This window comes from Chelonoidis abingdonii, chromosome 15 (assembly GCF_003597395.2).
Source record: "Chelonoidis abingdonii isolate Lonesome George chromosome 15, CheloAbing_2.0, whole genome shotgun sequence".
Taxonomy (NCBI): Eukaryota; Metazoa; Chordata; order Testudines; family Testudinidae; genus Chelonoidis; species Chelonoidis abingdonii.
The window spans coordinates 55,915,196-55,936,286 of NC_133783.1; the positions used below are offsets into that span (position 1 = coordinate 55,915,196).

Sequence of the window (21,091 nt, forward strand, 5' to 3'; positions counted from 1 at the left end):
TTCGTATAGCCCTGGTCCAGGATTAGAGCTACTATCACTATGATAAATATTATCATGAGAGCTGGTAAAAAAATTGACAGACCAGTTGTCAGAAAATGCAGTTTTGTCCAATTTGTTATTTCAATAAAACTTGACAGGAGAACATCAGCCTTATTGGAGTAATTTGATATTGTCAGGATAAGATGTTTGATTTGGTTTTGCAAGGTGTTTTGACTTTGTTCTATTTGGGAGTTTCCCCACAAGACGGAAGTTTGTTTTTGGACCAGTTCTGCTTAGAAGTTAACTCTACAAAAAGTATGCCTTTGAAAACAAGCAACTGTCATCTTAACAGTACAGTAGAACCTCAGCATTATGAAAACTAGGAGTTACAAATTGGCCAGTCAACCACACCTCATTTGGCAGCAGTGGAGACAAAACAAATCAGTACTGTGTTAAACTATTAAATAAAAGGAAAACAATTTTCCTTCTGCATAGTAGTTTCAAAGCTGCATTAAGTCAATGTTCAGCTGTAAACTTTTGAAAGAACCACCAGTGTTTTGTTCAGAATTTCAAACACCTCAGGAATGGAGGTTGTTTGTAACTGAGGTTTTACTGTAGTTGAAACTCATCCTGGGCATTAAGCCAAGAATGTTAGATGGGTCACACCAGGCATAAATTTGACCCAATGTTATTATTTCTACATCCTGGAAAACCTGGTGTCCTTTTCCACATCTAATTGATGTGTTAATTCTCCTGCATGTACAGACTTATTCAGCAGTGAACAAAGGCCAATTAGAAGGAGCCTACAGACCCTGTCTTTCCTTAACTAAATGGTTGTTAATGAAGTTCTGTTGATTGTTAAAGCTTTTCACAAGCAGATAGCAGATAACAGGAATCAATGCTTTATTTTCTGTCATAAACAAACCTGACGTCTGACAGCTTATATTTGCTATCCCTAGCCATTTTTACATTTTATAGGCCAAAATACATATTTAGTTCATCTCTGTTGCACTGGTTTTCTAGACAGAAAGTAGGGGATTCCCTTGGCATATTTGAAACAGAACACTCCCAGTACTAAGTCTGACCTAGGACAAATAGTTCATATTGACTGGTCCTTTGAACCATGTATTTAAGATACAGTTCTGAGATCATGAAGCTGGCTTCTCTTCATTTAGACCAGGTTGTTTTACTAGTCACTCGACATGTGCCCCAGAAGTGCCATGTGCCATTTTAGATCCCTTGAGACACCATGCATCTGATTTTTCCCCACACATGCCAAAAACCTGAGCTGCTACTGTTTCAGTTAGTGGTCAGTGCTCAGCACTTTGAGGAGCCAGGTTCAATGCCTCTTAAGCAGATTACTCTGCATCTCTGGTCACCTTTGAAAGTTTCACTTTACAATAGTAAATTGTGCTCATTTTCAGGAGTGGTGTCCCCTGCACGATTTGTAAACTAGAGCAAAATTTGGCCTATAGAGGAACTGATTTGGTTCCCTATTTAGGGAAAGGGAGTTTACAGCTTTTGAATCCTTTTGGCAATTCAGTCTCAGACACCTTCACTTCAGCTAGGGCACTTTGGGTTTTATGCTTGTTGTAGCACAACTTCTGTTCTTGATTATGAATATGTAACCTATTGAAGCCAGTGGCTTTACATGGGTTTTAACAGCAGGATTTAATCCAGTTGCCTTAGTGGATAGAGGCAGGAGACTGCAGGATTGCAAAGAGCACGAAGGTGAAATATCTCAATCACTTGACAACAGATCAGCAGACTCACACATCAGTATTTATTCAGGGACAGGTCCTGAGGCCATCAATGTTTGACCTAAGGAAGGAAGTACATGGATTTTGAGGTCTTACTATCTTAGCCATCTCACTAATGCTTAGCCTTCACTCCTATTAATGTGCATCATAGCTTCAAGTACATCAAAGGGAGATGTACGTACATCATGTGCCCAAGGTTTTTTCTCTACACCACACTGCTCCTCTAGTTCTGTGTCATTAGTCCAATTCATTCCTCCATTTTTCAGGAGACAGCTTGGTCATGCCAACTGCAGATTTAGCAAGGTGGAGTAAGCTGTGTTCTACAGTAGTTCTAGATACAAAGATTACCATTTCAATCCAAGAGATGGACTATTTACAAGGAAGCACTGAAGTAGAAAGGAAGATTAAAATACCGCCCCCCCCCCCCCCAAGAAGTGGTCAATATGATGGTTCAGGTAACCCTGTCCCATTCCTAATCCAAGAAGAGGAAGTTGGAGGATTGGCTAGTATTAATGCCAAGACACCCGTATTTGGGAGCAGTAAGAAAACAAACATGTTCTTCATACCATGTAAGAAAGTCAGATGACTGGCTCACCACAACTGGCATCCATCTTCTCTGGTCAGCCAGAGAAAAGTAAAAATCCCTGCCCAGAATGCACTTTGACAATAAGCTGTTTTATATGGTGGTTGCTGGCATTGAGAATGCTCTTATCCTATTGCTCACCTAGATTGTGAGAATTGAGTAAGTTCTAGAATTACGGTTGTCTGCAAAACCTTAATTCAGTGCCTGTGTGCTTATGCTACAGCCTTTAGTTGTACCGCTGTACATTATGGACAACCTTAATTCTGGCATTTTAGCCTTCAGATTTGACTTTGCAACTTGAGTAGTGGTGGTCTTAAAAAATAGCACTAAAAGTTACACAAACCACATTAAGAGAAGTCAGACTCCATTGTGACATCATATTGACACCCATATGGGCCATCAGCAGGGTTAGAACCTTTAGTGTCACTGCACAGACTCTGAGCTAATGGAATACTGCATAGCAGCACTGGTAGTGAGTCATCCTCTAGACTAGCACTAGATAGGGATGAGACACAGCCAATGGGTTTTTACAGACATTTGCTGTAATCAGAGGAATGGTGAATAGAAAAAACCCACACACATTAGTTTCATTCCAGGCTGTGGGGAGTGTCTAGTGGGACCAGATGCCTGTCCATTCCCCTAAACTTGACCCCTTCTGCCTTGTCTTTTCCAGCCATAGCTCTTTGCCCCAGCCTTATTTCTCATCCAGGGAGCCCCACTTTCTAAAACAAGCTTCTCACCACTGTTCCTTAGCCCCCATTAGTCCAAGTTCCCACTCACAGCTCCATCTCTTGCACCCCCACCCAAGTATTCCCATACTCACATCCCAGACCCCCTTCTCCTTGGCACCTTGTCTCAGTCTCCCCCCTCACCCCTGACAGTGCCACTTCCCATTCTTCCCCCTCCAGCCTAGTTCTTGTCAGATCTTTCTGCCCCACCTCAGCCCAATTCTTTGCAGTCCCAGGATCCTTTCCCAGCCTCTAGTCAGAGTCTTCCCCTTCCCACATGCTCCTTTCCCCAAGTTAGTCCCATGCTTTTGCTTCTGACTTCAGTTCTTGTCCTTCTACTTTCAAATTAGGCAGCTTCTTCCTCCTTGCTGCCTAAAGCCACAGAAAGGGGGAGGAAGAGGCAATAAATGAAAACAGACAGGCCCCCTGCTCTGAGGTTTGTCTATGCCTAGCTGAGGATTGTGTGGAAAACAGCTATACCCCTAACATTGTTATTACAATGTACCTGCCCCAACATAGATAGTTATGTCAACAGCTGTGGTCACTTGGGGAGGTGGTATGTGTACACTGGCAGAAAACCCCTTTCTGTTAGTGTAGATGCAACCTACACCATAGGGTTATACTGATATAGCTATGTTGGTATAGCCTCCATAATGCAGGCAATCTCAATTCCAGTGCCCAGAGCCAACATGGCCTGAAGCAGCCTGCAAGTGCAATAGCAAGGAAAATCCTGCACAACACCCCCCCACCCCCCCAAGCTGGAGCATGCTTTGTACAGACTATTCAGAGCCTAAACTGTGGCATCTGAGCATGTTTGATCACTTTTGAGGATAGGCCTCTTCCTGTCCCTACTATTAATGCCACCCTCCTGCTCAATGACAAGTTCCAGCTCCAGAACATGTGGGAAGTTCTAATTTCCCACAGGAGAGTTCAGAGTTTCATATGGACAAACTTTCCTCTAGCCTTGTCCTTGAGGAAAGTAGAACTGTTTTAGCCAATAGTTCTTTTGGAAACCCTATCAGCTTCAGGCAGATATCTGGTATGGAAGATTTCAGCCCAAGTAGTTTGTTTTCAGTTCCTTAAAATACTTCCTTTTATAAGACTAAGTTTGGCAGTATCAGGAAATGTTACAAGTTAATACTTTATCACACATAGCTATAATAGTAGCTAGTTATTGCAGCCCAGTCATTTTAGATATGCAATCCACATTCTGAACCTAGTTTTCAGACACAGGGGCCTTCCAGAGGCAACTGGAGCCCGATTAGCACCTTCTTGCTCCAGGCCAATTGAGAGCACAGAAGCAAGGGCTTATCTAGCTAGTACAGGGGACTAAACCAGTCCCCAGCAGCCCCTTGATAGAGAAGGGGCAAGCCAATTCTTCAGGCCCTGTTGGAGTTCTGCCCTCTAGTACCTATTGACCAACATGGGCTGTTAGAGCTTTTATCTGGCTGGGAAGCTAGCAAGACCATCTGCTCCCTGCCTTCATGAGCCTCCTCCCCAACAATCAGCATGCTGAAGAGCATGCTAAAGTTCATTTGAAAACTGACCTTTGAGAGATTTCTGTGGTGATAAACCTGCTAATCTCAGCACTGTCTTGAGATTGCCAAGCACATGCAGTTTCATTATTTAGAGTCTAAATCACTTGGAGAGCTAATACCAAGATTAGTCAGTGCACTCTAACCTATTTCAACTGTCATGCAAACAGGAAACTCAAATTGATTCACTGAGCAACTGGTTACTCACTTTCATTAACAGTGCAAGGCAGAGCCAGGCTCATCTCTGGTCTTTGCCCAGCATAGATAGAGAAGGAGTGAAATTGTGCCTTGTCTGACTTCTCCCCAGATAATCTTGATTTTTGGAGAGACATGGATTAGATGTGTTATACAGAAGCAAAAAGCTGTAAATTCCTTGCAGCACACCTAATGAGTCACTGGTTGATTGGAAGGAAAGAATCTTCAAGCCAACTGACTAGTCTCCCCAGGAATCACAATTGAGGGGTATGTGGCCTCCTTAGCAAGCCCTCGTCCATCTGCTGGTCACTCAACACTGCTCACGTTCAGAGACTCAGATGTCATCCCCAGTGCCCAGACAAGGCATCTGTCCCAGGGGCACAACAGGGTTATGTGGCTGCCTAGCCACCTTACAATGAGTGAAGGAATCAGTTCTCCTTACAGATTCACTTAATCATCTGCAGATGTGAAGCATAGAAGAGCTGCCCAGCTCCAGCCAGGATCTGGACCATGGAGTATCAAGGGTCAAGTCTGGGCCATAACACATCAAGACAGCCAGGAATATATAGCATTGAAATCAAATCTTTACTTGGCAGTGAGCCTAGAGTCAAGCAGAGGCAGTTCTCCCACAAGGCCATGTGAGTAGATACATCACATGTATCAACAGAAGGTCATGAATGCAGGGTCACAGCCTGAGACATTCTTGAGCACCTGCAACTCATTGGCCTCAGCTGCTCAAACTCCACTTTAGTTGGCATTGCCAGAACCCCCCCAATTTTGTCCACAGGTAGTTGTCTTGTGTAACAGAGTGATAGACCACTAAAGTACACTCATGACTGTTGAGCCTGATCAATGGTTAGGGATAATGCACCAGAATCAGAGTGCAAAGGCTTACCACTGTGATAAAACTGTTCTGATAAAAGGTATCAGTTGCACTCCCATACTCAAGGCTGTAGGTTACTATTTTTATTATATCTTACTCCTTTTTAAAGGATTTCCACAAAGGCTGAAAATTAGAGGAAATAAAGCTGTATGTTTCCACTCATGAACTGTGGATTTGGAAGTTTGACTTAGTGTTGATTTATCCTATTAGGAGAAAAAGCACTGAGGGGTAGGGAGGAAGAAATTTAATGAAGAGGGTCATGCAGGCAGTCAATCATTTTTAGCCACATAGAGATAAGGATTAATCTGTGAAACCTGTGGCCTACGAGATCAGAGGAGTGGGCTACAGATGTGTTGATTCCTGTGGTGTAGGCACCACATAAGGGAATGGTGATGCAATACAGTATAGAAAGCCTCTTATTATGGTCTCTTCACTTGGAAATCAGAGACTAGGACTGAATTCATAGGCACCTTTAAGATGCTATTGGTACATAATATCAGTGAGATGTTGCTGATCATTTGCAAACATCTAGACAATAAGGTGACAAGTAAGTCTGCACGGATTTGCCAAAAAATGTCAAACCAACTTGATAGCTTTCTTTGACAGGGTAACAAGCCTTGTTGATATAGGGGGGAAGCAGTAGATGTAGTACATCTTGATTTTAGTAAAGCTTTTGATACTGTCCCACATGACCTCAAATAAACTAGGGAAATAAAACCTAGATGGAGCTACTATAAGGTGGGTACAAAACTGGTTAGAAAACTGTTCCCAGAGGAGTAGTTATTAGTGGTTCAGAGTCATGCTGGAAGAGCACAATGAGTGGAGTCTCACAGGGATCAGTTTTGGGTCTGTTTCTGTTCAATATCTTCATCAATGAGTTAAATAGAGAGTACACAAAGTTTGCAGGTGATAAACATTCAGAATGATCTGGCCAAACTAGAGAAATGGTCTGATGCAAACAGAATGAAATTAAATAAGGACAAATGCAAAGTACTCCATTTAGGAAGGCACAATCAATTGCACCCCTACAAAACAGGAAATGACTGCTGAGGAAGGAGTACTGCAAAAAGGGATTTGGGGGTCATAGTGGACCACAAACTAAATAGGAGGCAACAATGCAATGCTGTTGCAAAAAAACCACACACAACCACAGACAGACATTCTGGGATGTATTAGCAGGAGTGTTTAAGCAAGACATGAGAAGTAATTCTTCTGTTCTACTCAGGCCCCAACTGGAGTATTGTGTCTAGTTCTGGGTACCACATTTCAGGAAAGAGGTGGACAAATTGGAGAGAGTTCTCTAAAGAGCAACAAAAATGATTAAATGTGACCTATGAGGGAAGACTGAAAAAAATTGGGTTTGTTTAATCTGGAAAAAGAGGAGACTGAGCAGGAATGTGATAACAGTTTTCAGGCATGTAAAGTTGTTACAAGGAGAAGGAAGAAAAATTGTTCTTCTTAACCTCTGAAGACAGGAAGAGAAGCAATGGACTTAAATTGCAGCAAGGGAGATTTAGGCTGGACATTAGGAAAATTTTAACTGTCAGGGTGGTTAAGCACAGGAATAAATTGCCTAGGGAGGTTGTGGAATCTCCATCATTGGAGAATTAAGAGCTGGTTAGATAAACATCTGTCAGGGATGGTCTAGATAATTAGTCCTGCCATGAGTGCAGGGGACTGGACTAGATGACCTCTCAAGGTCCCTTCCAGTTCTAGGATTCTATCACCATACAGAGTTTTACTCAGTGGCCATTTGACACTTCTGTGGTTCTCCCAAGATAAGGGTGAAGAGAAGGAATGTGGCCCTATTAGCACCTACATGTGGGAGCAAATAAGTGATGGGCACCCAAGTGAGGCAGTAGGACTCATTCCAAAGTAAATTCACTTGCAAGTTACCTTAGATTTCCTTAATCCATTTTAGGGCTCAGTCCTGCTCCTGCTGCAGGAAATTAGACTTTCCTTCAGCTGCTGAGTGACTGGGCCTATTAGCTTTTCAATGTCCAGCCAGACACAGAAGAGAGGAAATCTACAAGCAGGAAGCAGAGTGGCTTGGTTGGAGGAATACAAGGCTGTGGTTGAACAACTGCTAGTTGTATCTGCTATCACAGGCATGTCATTTTGCCTACTAGCTCAATTCTTCCCCCCCAACTGTGAAATAGGGTAAATATAGTCATCCTCCTAGAGGGCATATAAAAGTTAGATATTTTGGGCACATGAAATAAAACATAAGCATTAAATATTTTCTAATGATAAGAGGGGCCCAGTTCTCCTCACAGATGAAAGTCAGGAAGAATACAGCTGACATTTTTGGAGTTGCACTAGCATAAGAGTAATAGGGTGGAGGGGGGATGCAGGGGAAGGACTCCTCATATTGAACAGGAATTGCTTTCCTCAGGATCCTGTCTAGCAGTTTAGTAAGGTCACTTCCAAAACAGGGAAAGAAACATTTAAGGCATTCAGAAATCCATGAGTTGTTCTCAGACATGGCATTTTACTCTCAAAATGGAGAGTTTGGTACAACACTCCCTTCTTCTAACTAGCTCTTGGCTATAACTCATGTGTTCTTTGAAGCTCATTCGTCTCCTCTGCTGCAGAGATCAAAGCCTCAGGAAAGTATTGGCTGTTCTGAAGTTGGTGAACAATGTTATTCTATTTAGGTAGCAGTGATTTCTGGGCCTTGGCTAATTGAGACAACACCAAGCAATGTTGCTCACTGAATATAGGCCAAGTTTTAATCTGATATCCTAAAGCTTTTTGGCTCAGTGTTATACCAATGCAAAGTGCTTTACTGACATGATTATAATATAGAAAGAGAAACCCAAGGGATTAGACAGACATTTTGATTGAAGTTATATAAACAAGTCAGAAAAAAAACCTAGGTCTTCTGATCAGCAGTCCTGTAATCACTAATATAAGTTGTCTCCCTTTAAGGTTCCTAGACAGAAGGAACTTACTGGCTTGCCTGCTTGACCCCTATATACTAGTTAGAGTACTAAATATTAACTATTTTAAACTTCACTGTCTAAAACTGGCTAAACAAGGCCTAATAGATTAAAAGGGTCTTTTATACATTAGTGACTTATCCTTTTATCTGATGTCCTTAAATAGAAGGCAGCTGAAAGCAAGGAAGTGTTACTAGTAGAGAAACAAAATTAGAGTGGTTAGAGATCCTACTTATAGTTACACAAGAAATGCAGAGCAGCAGTAACTATCAATTATTCAGACTCATGAGTTACTAAGGTCTTTTTACGTATCCTGGGCATTTGCTAGGATACAGTATCTATTGAATTTTTTTAGCACCCTTAAACTAATCAGTGGTGATAGTAGCTCTTTAGAAGCTAGTATGCTCTTTAATGCATAGAAGTACACTTTTACAGTTACACAAATCCGCAAGTTAACATTAGCCCTTTGATAGTAAAGTTATATTATCTTTACTTATAAATGAAATCCTTTAATATAGACAGAAATATACTGCTAATAAAAAAAGTATTAATATCTTAAGAACTGAAAATAGATTTTTTTTTTTTTTATTAAAACTTACCTCTAGAAGGAAAATCACTGCTGCTTATTACACTCACCTATAGAACACTACAACAGACCTCAAGATTAGCTACTGTTTGTCTCTGCCAGGTTTAAATAACCAGTAATCAGACAAGCATGCCGGGAAAAGATCTTATAAAAGAGTGAACCTAGGCTGTGGAACATAATAGGTAATTATGGGGGAAAGATTGAGCTTGTACATTTCTGAAGGGCTGATAGAAAGATAAGAAAACCTTTAAAGCTCAACTCTTGAGTTTGATATAGTTGTGACTTTTTGAAATTGTTTTTTCTACTAAAAACCTTGTTATGTTTTCTGTATTTAAATAATTTCTGCTGTTGTATGCTGACATGATAGTGTTGCTATACTGTTTGTGAGGTTAAAAAACAAAATTCTTTCTATTGGAATATCCTTTGCCCTGTGCTATTATTTTTTTCTTATTGCCATAGAGGGTTTTTATAGTTGCTTATACCTGTGTAGGGTTCTAATACTCTGATATGGGGAACAGGTCAAAACTCTCATCACAACTATAAATAACTTTGCAGGGTATAAGATAGCAGCTAATCAGACCCTACATTTTTAAATAGTGAAGTTGAGTTTCTTCTCATCAGAGTGACTTTCTCCATGTGAGAAACCCTTGGGGTTATGTCCTTTTTCTTAAAGGCCTGTAGGCCCTCCTTCCCCTCCCAACGGCAAAGGAACAGATTACCTGTTCTTTGCTGTAGGGTTACTGGCTATACTTTACCCAGTGTTCCTTCTTTAAGCTCAGAGATTAGATCATGGACTCCGTGCTGTGCTATTCATTTTTCTGTGGATTTAGCTCAAGGTACTTAAAAAAAAAATCTCTATAATAAGTACTGTCTTAATACACAAGCTTTGTACATGTTCTGTCCCCAAATGTATCTCCTACAAATGCATTGGCTTCAATAGGGCTATCCTAGATATAAACCAGTGCAGCTGTGGGCCCTTATTAATCTTTTCTGTTCCTGGGGGGTGGTGGGGGAAAGTGAGGTTTTGTGATTAAAGCACATAAAAGGGAACTGGCTGTCTCGTGGACTTCCTGTGTGACTGGGCAAGTAATTTAATCTGTTTCCCCATTTCTAGTACAAAAGTAGTTGCATATCTCAGAAATGTAGTTTGTTGTTTTGTGTATGAAACTCAGCTGTGTTCAGCTTTGCCTAGCACTAGCTGCTCCCCCCAAATTCAGTTAGTGCACGGGTATATATGCTCAAATGGGAAAAGCAGGTCTAAGTTGGAAGTTTCCTGAATGCCACTTCAGGTGCATTTATATTCAGAAAATGACGTGTTTACTAAAAGAAATGGGTAAGAAAGTGATATGAATGTTGTGGGACTTCATATTAATTTTCACATGATGACCTTCCAGCTTAAAAAACAAACATGGTTTGAGCCAAATCCAGCTCTCGGAAAAGGAGGAACAAGTTTTACTGACTGTCCCTTTGAAAAAAAATTAACTAAAGTGGACCAGAAGCACAAGCACACAAATCTGTCTCTTGCTGCCTTAATGGGCTTAAAATGAAAAAATACCATCTGTACTTACACTCATCTGTAAGTAATTCAAATCAGTGGTACAGACTGTATATGTTCTGAGAACAGCTGTGTAATTGATTGCATTCCCTCAATGGAAGTGTTTATGTGATAAAGGAGTGGTTAGGATGAGCTTTTACACAAGGAAACAGGGCAGTTAGCCAAAGGTGGCAAAGTTACCTGTTTACCTAAAGCAAATAGTAAAGTGTGCAAATAAACCAAGAAGAAATACTCGCTTAGTCCACAGTTCACTCTGTACTGTTGCCACACCAGTGTTTGGAGGTGATTCCGGATCTGGAGTAGGACTTTCGTAAGTTTTAGTGAGTGTGCTGATGTTCTGAGGTGTGTGAGAGAAGAGGTTGATTTAGCCCTATCTCATCTCTCAGAAATAAAAAGTTTAAATAATTCCCCTGCCCCTGTCAATCATTTGCATTCCCAGTGGGGTGGAAAAACCACGTGTTGTGTAAATCCATTCTTATGTGTCACTGCAGTATATGTATACAAACAAATAGGCACAAGGACTTTGTTTTGCTATTGAAATCAATAATTCTATTGCTCAAAGCTGACAATGTGATGCAGTGGACTAGGAGTCAGGAGACCCCAGTTCACTTTCCACCCTGCCTCTCATTTGCTAGTTGATTTTTGGCAAAACGTCATTTTTGTCCCTCAGTTTCCCCCTCTGCTCACTGGGGATGATGATACTTTGAATATGAAGATCTCAAAGAGTTTGACACAGTGCTTGTCATAAACAGATAGTAGAAGTTAATAGAACAGAAGTACTTTATATCTCTTTTGACTGTAAAGGGTTAATAAGTTCAGTCAGCCTGGCTGTCACCTGACCAGAGGACCAAGCAGGAGACAGGATACTTTCAAATCTTGAGGGAAGGAAGTTTCTGTGTGTGCTGTTAGTTTTGGTGGTTGTTCTCTCTGGGTTCTGAGAGTGACCAGATGTGCAACCAGGTTTCTCTCCAATCTCTCTGATTCAGGCTCTTCTAAGTTTAAAATAGTGAGTACTAGGTAGATAGATAAGGCGAGCTAGACTTATGTTTGTTTTCTTTGTGCATTTGGCTGGAAGGAGTTTAAATTTGCATTTTGTTGAAAGGATTTTAATTTGTGCTTGTATACTTAGGCTGGGAGGGTATTCCCAGTGTCTATAGCTGAAAAACCCTGTACCTAATCCATCTTAAATTTACAAATATAATTTTTACTGTTTTTCTCTCTTTAATTAAAAGCTTTTCTTGTTTAAGAACCTGATTGCTTTTTTATTCTGGTGGGACCCAGGAGATGGTCGTCTGAGCCAACCAGGGAATTGGTGGGAGAAGAGGGAAGGGGAAGAGAGAGCGTTAATTTCTCTCTGTGTTAGATTACTGTCTCCTCAGGAATAGTCTGGAGGGGGAAAGAGAAGGAGGGAGGAAGATTTTTCTCTCTGTTTTAGATTCAAGGAGTTTGAATCACAATGATCTTTCCAGGAACCCAGACAGAGGAAGCCTGGAGAGAGGTAACGTGGGGAAAGGGTAAGATCCAGAAGTCTGGTCTTGAGGGTCCCGGCAAGGCAATGTTTGCGGGGGACCAGAGCCTGTACCAGGGCACTGGAATTCCTGGTTGGTGGCAGCGCTACAAGTACTAAGCTGGTAATTAAGCTTAGAGGAATTCATGCTGGTACCCCATCTTTTGGATGCTAACGTTCAGAGTGGGGAATTATACCATGACAGTGCTCTACAAAAGCTATGTACTTATTGCAGGAAGCTGTGTTTCTGTACCATCATGATGCAGAAACACAGCTTCCTGTCAGTTTGGAAAGGCACCCTACAGTCTATCATAATGTCTCAAATTTTTTATGAGGAGGGATTATTATTTATTTCTATTATAGCACCAAGGAACCCAGTAAGGGGAAGCTTATTTGGTAGCTCTCCCTCAGGCATGTATAGTATTACCGTGATTGGCTTGCATGCTTCTTTTGACCTCAGCACTACTCATCTCATAAACCCTCGGAAATCTAAACACCTCAATAATCACTCAGCTCTTGCCTTTAACAACATATATTGTGTGTTGTTCTGGGAGCTTTGCGTTTGCATGGGAGAATGGGGGACTGTTACTATTTTAATATCCCTTTAAAATTCCTCCATAAAGGAATTTAAAAGCTCCATTTTCCGACCAGGAGAAAGAATGTTACAGAGCTTACCTTTTTTCCTGACACGATACCTTGTGCAAGGTTTATGTCCTACTCAGGTTGCAGTACAGCTCCAAGTGGACGCACAAAGTTTGTTATTTTCACAGACTGTTCCTGTGGCAGGACTGTATCTGAAATCATCAACAGTGCTGCATTAATACACAGATGACAGCACTCCTCGGTAACCTTTGAACAGGCATTGCAACAGGTTCAAAGGCAGTAATTGTCCCTGATTAAATATAAGCAATAATTTCAGCCAGTTAGAAACGTCAATTTAAACAAAAGATTAAACATGTAATGCTTATCCAGTGGCTTTACAAAGGAACAGCATACCTTGAAAAGCTAACACCAGCCCAGAGAACGCTATGCACTTCACGCTTTAATAGGGCTTTCATTTGTTTTGAGTGCTTGGGATATGTAGTAAAAGTGACTAGATTCAGAATGGGAGCCTCTTACGTGCTTGTGATAGGCAACCAGATAATAACACCCTACCCGTTTACAACCTCATTAGAGAAAAGCCTCTCTAAGACATTAGAGGGAGGGACAAATCCTGCCCCCGCCTGAGCAGAGGTGTAAATTCCTTTTGCAGTGGAACCTGTGCAGTTTTGCTAATCAATGGTGTAGTGCACTTCTTTGGCAGGGAGTTCGGTCCCTAGGGACTCCTAATGCAGCAATGCACCAGGAATAGAGGTGAGGTCCAAGGACTTACTGATTTGTCGAGTTCCTTATCTCTCCCCACCAGCATGGGATGCTATGTAAGTTGGTCACATCAGTCACTGGACTGTAGATAGGAAGCACAGTTCAATGGTTAGGGTGCTAGCCTGGTCCAGTGACACCTGAGTTCAAGTCCCTGGTTTACCATAGATTCCCTGTAAAATGGGATAATAGCACTGCCCTACCTCCCAGGGGTGCTGTGAGGATACATTTATTAAAGATGGGAAGGTGCTCAGATATTATGGTGTTAGGTGGTCATTACGTACTTTAGATAGGTAGATCCTCAGTGTAATTGCTTCAGAGCCTGGGAAAGGGGCCTACCGCCATGTCCATGCATTTTTCAGAGCCCGGTTTGGTTACTTGAGCCAAGAACTGAGTTCAAGATTTACCTCTAATAATCCGAAACACTAAAGGCCAAATCCCGAGTCTTTACTCAAGCAGAGGTCCCACTCAGTCAGTGATTTTGGGGTTGGCTCCAGAAACAACAGTGTTGTGTGTAAGGTGTTAAGCCATTATTGTAGCAGAGTGTTTTGAAGGGTTACAAATTACAATAATACAGTTTGCATGTGGATTCAGGCCTGGCTGCAGTCTTGTGCATCTGTCTGCGTCTTTTTTTTTTTTTTTTAAACTGTGACTCAGTGAACGCATATTGACTCTTTTCGTTAAGGCCTTGGGTAGTCTTAATCTAAAATACCACGACAGACCTTAGAGAGGCTTCTCCTAAAAGTTGAGTGACCTTCTAACAGTTGAGTGACTGTTGCCCAACATGGATAGTTCTCTCATGTAATTGCACTCACTGTAGTATGTTAATCTATTGAGAAAATGATATATAGGAGTTTTTGAGATGAAAGAAAATAAATATGGGTCAAATTCAAACCTGGTGTAAGCAGGTACAACTCTCATGGCAGTCTGGGGCCAAATTCAGTGGTGGCATAATAGAGTAACTTAACACTACTTTGCCTCTCATCACCCATGTGCAACTAACAGAGTTATATGATATTTCATGGGTGTGCACAGCAATTAGCTGGCTGGATCTTCAGCCACTGTAAATTGGTGTAGCGTCATCAACTTCATTAGAGCTGCTGTATACTGATGTACACCAGCTGAGGACCTGGACTGAGAGTATCTTACTTGGAGGTAAGATGAACAGGAGTCCTTGTGGCACTTAGACACTACCAAATTTATTTGAGCATAAGCTTTCGTGGACTAGAACCCACTTCATCAGATGCATGGAGTGGAAAATACATAATATATATATATATATATAATAGTATATATAATATATATAATACACACACACACACAGAGAACATGAAAAAATGGATGTTGTCATCCATTTACAAGGTTTATTAAGGAGCTAAGGTGAGCTATATCACAGAGAAAAAAAAACTTTGTATTCAGGATGGCCATTTCCAACAGTTGACAAGAAGACATGAGTAACAGTAGGGGAAAATTAGCCTGGGAAATAGTTTTACTTTGTGTAATGACCATCACTCCAGTCTTTATTTAAGCCTAATTAATGTGTCTGTTTGCAGATTAATTCTAATTCTGCAGTTTCTCATTGGATTTGCTTTTGAAGTTTTTTGTTGGAATATGTGAGTTTGATTCTGTAATTGATGACCTGGGAGGTGAGTGTTCCAACGTTTTTTGAATGTATAATCTTGATGTCTGATTTGGTGTCATTTATCTTTGCATAGAGACGTCCGTTTGGCAATGTAATGCAGAGGGCATTGCTGGCAAATGAGGCATATATCACATGGTAGAGTTGCAGTAATGAGCCCTGATAGTGTAGCTATGAATGAATAGGTGCTCATGATGGTGTCCCTGTGAATATAGATGAGGTTGAAGGTACAGAGAGTATAGAAGAAAATTATAACAAAAGATGTAAGATAAAGTATCGCCCATGCCTCCCCTAATAATACTACACAACACACTGATCTTACATCTTTCTACATATACTTTTTCTCAGCACCCTTTTCCTTGGCCATTGCACATCCATTGAAAGCCAAATCAAGCAAGTTATATTCTTACTATGCCTTACACACCACTCAGACTTTGTTTATGATCAACCTACATCATTGATAAGTTCACTTATAACATGGCCCAGGAAGTCTAAGCATTTTGAACGTGGATTTGTCATCCCTTTAATCACAGTTGGGCTAAGTGGAGCAAGTATTTGTTGAATTACTAACTCAACAGTTATCAATATCCAGCTGGTTCTCGTTTTGAAAGCAGCATTAAAACAGACATATTGCAACACTGAAATGCATCTACGTTGAGACTCTGCAGTGCACAGTGATAAGTGTACTGGCATAGTCTCATTACTCCTGACGAATGTTGCCTTACAGCTCGTGTCTGTGTCCTCAAGTCAACAGCTGACCTTAAGCGCTCAAAAAGTGACCTAAAGACCACTAATCTAACATTTTCAGAAGTGCCTCAGGTTCTAAGTCCATTTTAAATGTGACTTAAGAACTTAGGCCCAGATCCTCAAAGTATTTAGCATTTATCCAGTCAGCATTGCAAAGCCTATCCCCAGGAAATCTCAGCCCAAGTTAAGTACCCGGGCTCCTCATCATGCACTGGGACAGATAGATACCTAAGAAGGACCTCAAACCTCAACTGAGAGGAAAGCCAGGCATCTGGATTAACCAATTGCACTGCACAGGGCCCCCACTCAGGGACACCAATTACTGGGGTGGGGAAGCCAGATCAGGAGGGGTGAGGATGTCACAGGCCAGGGCCCACCGCATGCTGCATGGAGAACAAAGGCCAGAACAGGAAATGATCAGCCACGCAGACAGGAGCGGATTGTTATGTGGGATGCTCACACTCAACACGCCCCCGCACAGGCTTCCAAGTACGGGCAGGATCAGACCACCCAGTGCCTCCCCCCAAGGTAATCATAGAATCATAGAATATTCAGGGTTGAAGGGACTTCCAGGAGTCATCTAGTCCACCCCTGCTCAAAGCAGACCATCCCCAACTTAAATCATCCCAGCAGGATTGTCAAGCTGACCGTATACACCTCAAAGAAGGAGATTCCACCACCTCCTAGGTAAGCCATTCAGGCTCACCATCCCCTAGTGAAATAGTTTTTCAATATCTGACCTAAGCCTCCCTGCGCAAGTAACCATTACACCTTGTTTGTCATCTCTCCACGAGAATATTCTAGATCCATCCTCTGTTGAACCCTTTCAGTAGTTGAATCGCCTATCACTTCCCCTCACTCGTTCTTCGCACACATAATCCCAGTTCCCTCAGTTTTCTCATAAATCATGTGCTCAACCCTAATATTGTTGCTCCGCGGACTCTTCCATTTTTCCACGTCATTTGTAGTGTGGGCCAAAAACTGGACACTGACTCCAGATGAGCCTCATAATGCCGAAAAAGTAAAATTGATCACATCCCTCGATCTGCTGCTATGCTCCTACTTATACAGCCTAAAATGCAGTTAGCTCTCTTGGCAACAGGCACACTGTTGATCATCCAGCTCTCATCCACTGTAACCTCAATCCTTTTCTTCAGAATGCGAACTAGCTGCTGTCCTAGTCTGTAATATGCATGGATTCTTCCATCCTAATGCAGACTTCTGCAATTGCCTTGTAACCTCATAAAATTGCTTTTGTGCACCAATCGCTCTAATTTGTCAAATATTCATCTGTATCTATCCTGACCATCAGCCGATCTACCCTCTCCCCAAGTTGCGTCATAAGCAAACTCTGAGGCAAGTTCCACGCGTATGCCTCAGAGCATTAATGAAAATGAACAAAACTGCCCCAAGGACCGAGCCTTGGGGGACTCCGCTTGATACCGGCTGCCAACGAGATATGGAGCCATTGATCACTACCTATTGAGCCCGACGATCTAGCCGGCTTTCTATCCATCTTATAGTCCATTCTTCCAGCCCATACTTTTTTAACTTCCTGGCAAGAATACTGTGGAAGACAGTATCAAAAGCTTTGCTGAAGTCAAGGAATAACACATCCACTGCTTTCCCCTCATGCACAGAGCCAGTTATCTCATCATAGAAGGCAATTAGGTTAGTCAGGCATGACTTGCCCTCGGTGAATCCGTGCTGACTGTTCCTAATCACTTTCCTTTCCTCTAAGTGCATCAGAATTGATTCCTTGAGGACCTGCTCCATGATCCAATCTTCCTGGGGTCTCCCAGCCCCATGGAGCAGGATCTGATTCCAACCCCAAAGGCAGGGAAGGCAGGAGGGCCCCTAGTTGCCAAAGTATGGAGGGCCCCAAAAGTCTTTAATTCAACCCAGGAGTGAAATGGCAGGGAAAGGAGAAGGGCATGGGAGCCTCCTTCTGCTCTGGATTTTCAGATGCAAACCCTCTCCTGGAGTTAGATACCTAAGCCAGGTCAGTGCTTAGCTAGCCTGTGCCCTAGCAGCTGAAACCACCTCTCTGTCTCCTGCTCGCACCTCATGCCTCTCTTACGCCTATTCTATGTTTCCCTCAACTGCCTTCTGTGCCAGTGTTGGGTAGCCACCACATCTATCGATGGCCTCTTGCTGCAGAGTCTGACACACGCAAGGTCTTAGGTGCACTCAGAGCATATTTACAGGATCAGGTCCTGCTGTGTTCCCTTGCCTAGTTGATGAATCTCTCAAGGCCTCTGGGGCATTAGGCTCAGCTAGGGCTCTGAGCTGCTTTTAGCTGTGAGTAGGGTTGAGAGTTTAGGCAGCTTTGTGAATGCTGAGTAGTGGTAACATTGTTGCCTAGGGGACTTAGCCTATGGCAGCTGAGCGCTGGACTTTGATTAACAGAGGAGCATGAATCTAGGGGCTAGAGCACTACTGAGGAAACAGCATCTAAAATGCCAACTAAATGTCCTCCAGCATTCATCCAGCTGTAGTACAGACGATGGGCTATGTACGCATCTTGTAGAGCTCTCACTGTAAATGTGTATGATGAAAGACAGGAATTCCAGACCCAGTCCCATCCTTGCTGAGTAGGACTGTCTGCCAGACAACTCCTCTGGTTTTGACTTTTGAAATATTGACTTTTACTGCCACATTGGAATGAAAACAAAATCTTTCAAAATATTTTGCAAAACAGAATTGTGTGGAATGACTGTTGTCAGATCAGAAAAGACAGGCTTGTGTCTGTGTCTCTGGAAGTTACGGAAGAGTCCACCCTGGACCACAGAAACCTTCTTGTTGCAAATGGTGTTGCAATCAGTAGGTCTCCGTAAAATGTTTTGGCTTCGATGAAACAGCATATTTTGACGAAAAAACATGTTTGTCAAAAATTTCCTGACCGGCTGTATTGATGAGCTTGTGCAATCAGCCCATGATGGTAGGATGTAATGACCTTTAGATCTCTATTTGGTGCTTAGGGCTGAAGTTTAATCCCTTGCTCCTCTATATATGTTTAATAGGCAAGAAAGCACATTGCTTTAGACTTTTCTTTTACTCTTGTGAAATCTGTTAAAATGCAATTGGCTATTAAACAATAAAAGACTAATCCCTAATCAACTTAAATGTGATAATTGCCTGATTGATAGTAACATCAACTCAGTGCCAATAGTTTACAACCAGTAATATTGTTGCTACATCAGAGCTGTCTTATAAAAAGACAAACATATCATTAAACTGCCCAGGTCATGTAGACTGCACATGTTTGAATATTTACAGTCACTTTGTATGCTTCCTGGATGTGCTACTCTGATCTGGCTGTCGACTAGCAATGCTAGTGTATACAAATGGAGATGCCACTTCTGAATTCACTGGACTGACCCTGTGCTATTGAGAATCTTCCATTCTCTCCCTCTGCTATGCTCCAGTGGAGTTCTACTGAGGGTTTTCTATCAGAAGTGTCAGTGAGGTACACTCAATGGCTTAAACAACAGCAAATAGCTCTACAGGGTGGCACAAGAGACTAGTGAAGGCTGCAGAACAGGGCATAGGACTGAGTCGTTATGCAAGAACAGAAAAGTCTTTAATGTAAACCTTGCCAGGAAGAGTCTGATGTTAGGCTACTACTCCATTGTAAGCTAGAGGTGTCATTCCTACACACAGTCATGCTAGCTTGAGGAGAGTCAGTGCAAGGATCATCCAGGCCAGCGTGGTGTGGCTCTCTGTCTCCCTCTAGTGGCAGCTGGAGATTAACATTAGAACATAAAAATGGCCATACTGGGTCAGACAAAAGGTCCATCTAGCCCAGTATCCTGCCTACCGTTAATGGCCAATGCCAGGTGCGCCAGAGGGAGTGAACCTAACAGGCAATGATCAAGTGATCTCTCTCCTGCCATCCATATCCATCCCCTGACAAACGGAGGCTAGGGACACCATTCCTTACCCATCCTGGCTAATAGCCATTTATGGACTTAGCCACTATGAATTTATCCAGTTCTCTTTTAAATGCTGTTATAGTCCTAGCCTTCACAACCTCCTTAGGCAAGGAGTTCCACAAGTTGACTGTGCGCTGTGTGAAGAAGAACTTCCTTTTATTTGTTTTAAACCTGCTGCTTATTAATTTCATTTGGTGAGCCTGCTTTTAGCTCAGGCAGTGGAGGCTCATGCGTTATGTGTAAGGTTGTGATTCTGTCACAGAGGTCTCAGGAGTCACAGATTCCCTGACTTTCTACAACCTCTGTGACTTCTGCAGCTGCAGTGGCTGGTGCGGCTGACCCCAGGGCCTTCAGAGCAGCAGCCCCTGGGGCCTCGAAGCAGTGGGTGGCTGCGGGTGGTCAGCCCCTGCCACCAGTGCAAGGGCTAGCTGTCGGCACCTGAGGCCCCCAGAGCAGCTAAGTTTTTGTCAGGGGTATTTATAATAAAGGTCACGGACAGGTCGCTGGGCCGTGAATTTTTGTTTATTGTCCATGACCTATCCATGACTTTTGCTAAAAATACTCTTGACTAAATCTTAGCCTTAATTATGCTCCAGAGGTCACAGGTTTGATCCCAGACATCACTGCTGCCTGCGGTCTATCAGCATAACATAGGCATAAATAGTAGGATAGCCACGGTAGCAAGTGGAGGCACATCGTAGCTGAGCTGAGTATGTACTCAGGGCAGGGGTTCAGGTAGGATTGTACTTGCTGCTGTGACTGTTGCCTGTACTACTGCAGCTGCACTACTATTTATAGTTGTGCGAGGTCTCCTCAAGCTAGCACAAGTACGCTAGCATCTGAGAGCTGGCAATCACACTGTTGGCTTGTGGCATAGACGTAGCATTAGTTACACCACAGTGACAGAGTAACTCCACTGATTTCAGTCAGGAAATAGATGGTGTTTTCCTGGACTTGTCCTGGTAAAACTGAGATCAAAATTTGTCTAGTTTTTTTCCCAAGGAAAAACATTGTGTTGTCTCTGTGGCCCTGATGGGACTCCCAGTAGAGAGAGGTTTTGGTGATTCTGCTTAATCTCCATCAAATGAATGTAGTCCACATCACAACACTAGCCAATGTAACATGGGTTCCAGTGTTCCATGTGACCTGTGAAAACAG

The 21,091-nt window shown here is 42.4% G+C and overlaps 1 protein-coding gene across 1 annotated transcript in view; it reads right to left on the minus strand.

Annotated features, from left to right (window-relative positions):
* Positions 1-13,062, minus strand: part of ACSL5 (acyl-CoA synthetase long chain family member 5) — a 38,081-nt gene extending 25,019 nt beyond the window's left edge. Inside the window, exon 1 of the mRNA XM_032793585.2 lies at positions 12,929-13,062. The gene's annotated coding sequence lies outside the window, so the exon portion shown is untranslated. The remainder of the gene's footprint in view (positions 1-12,928) is intronic.
* Positions 13,063-21,091: the final 8,029 nt, after the last annotated feature.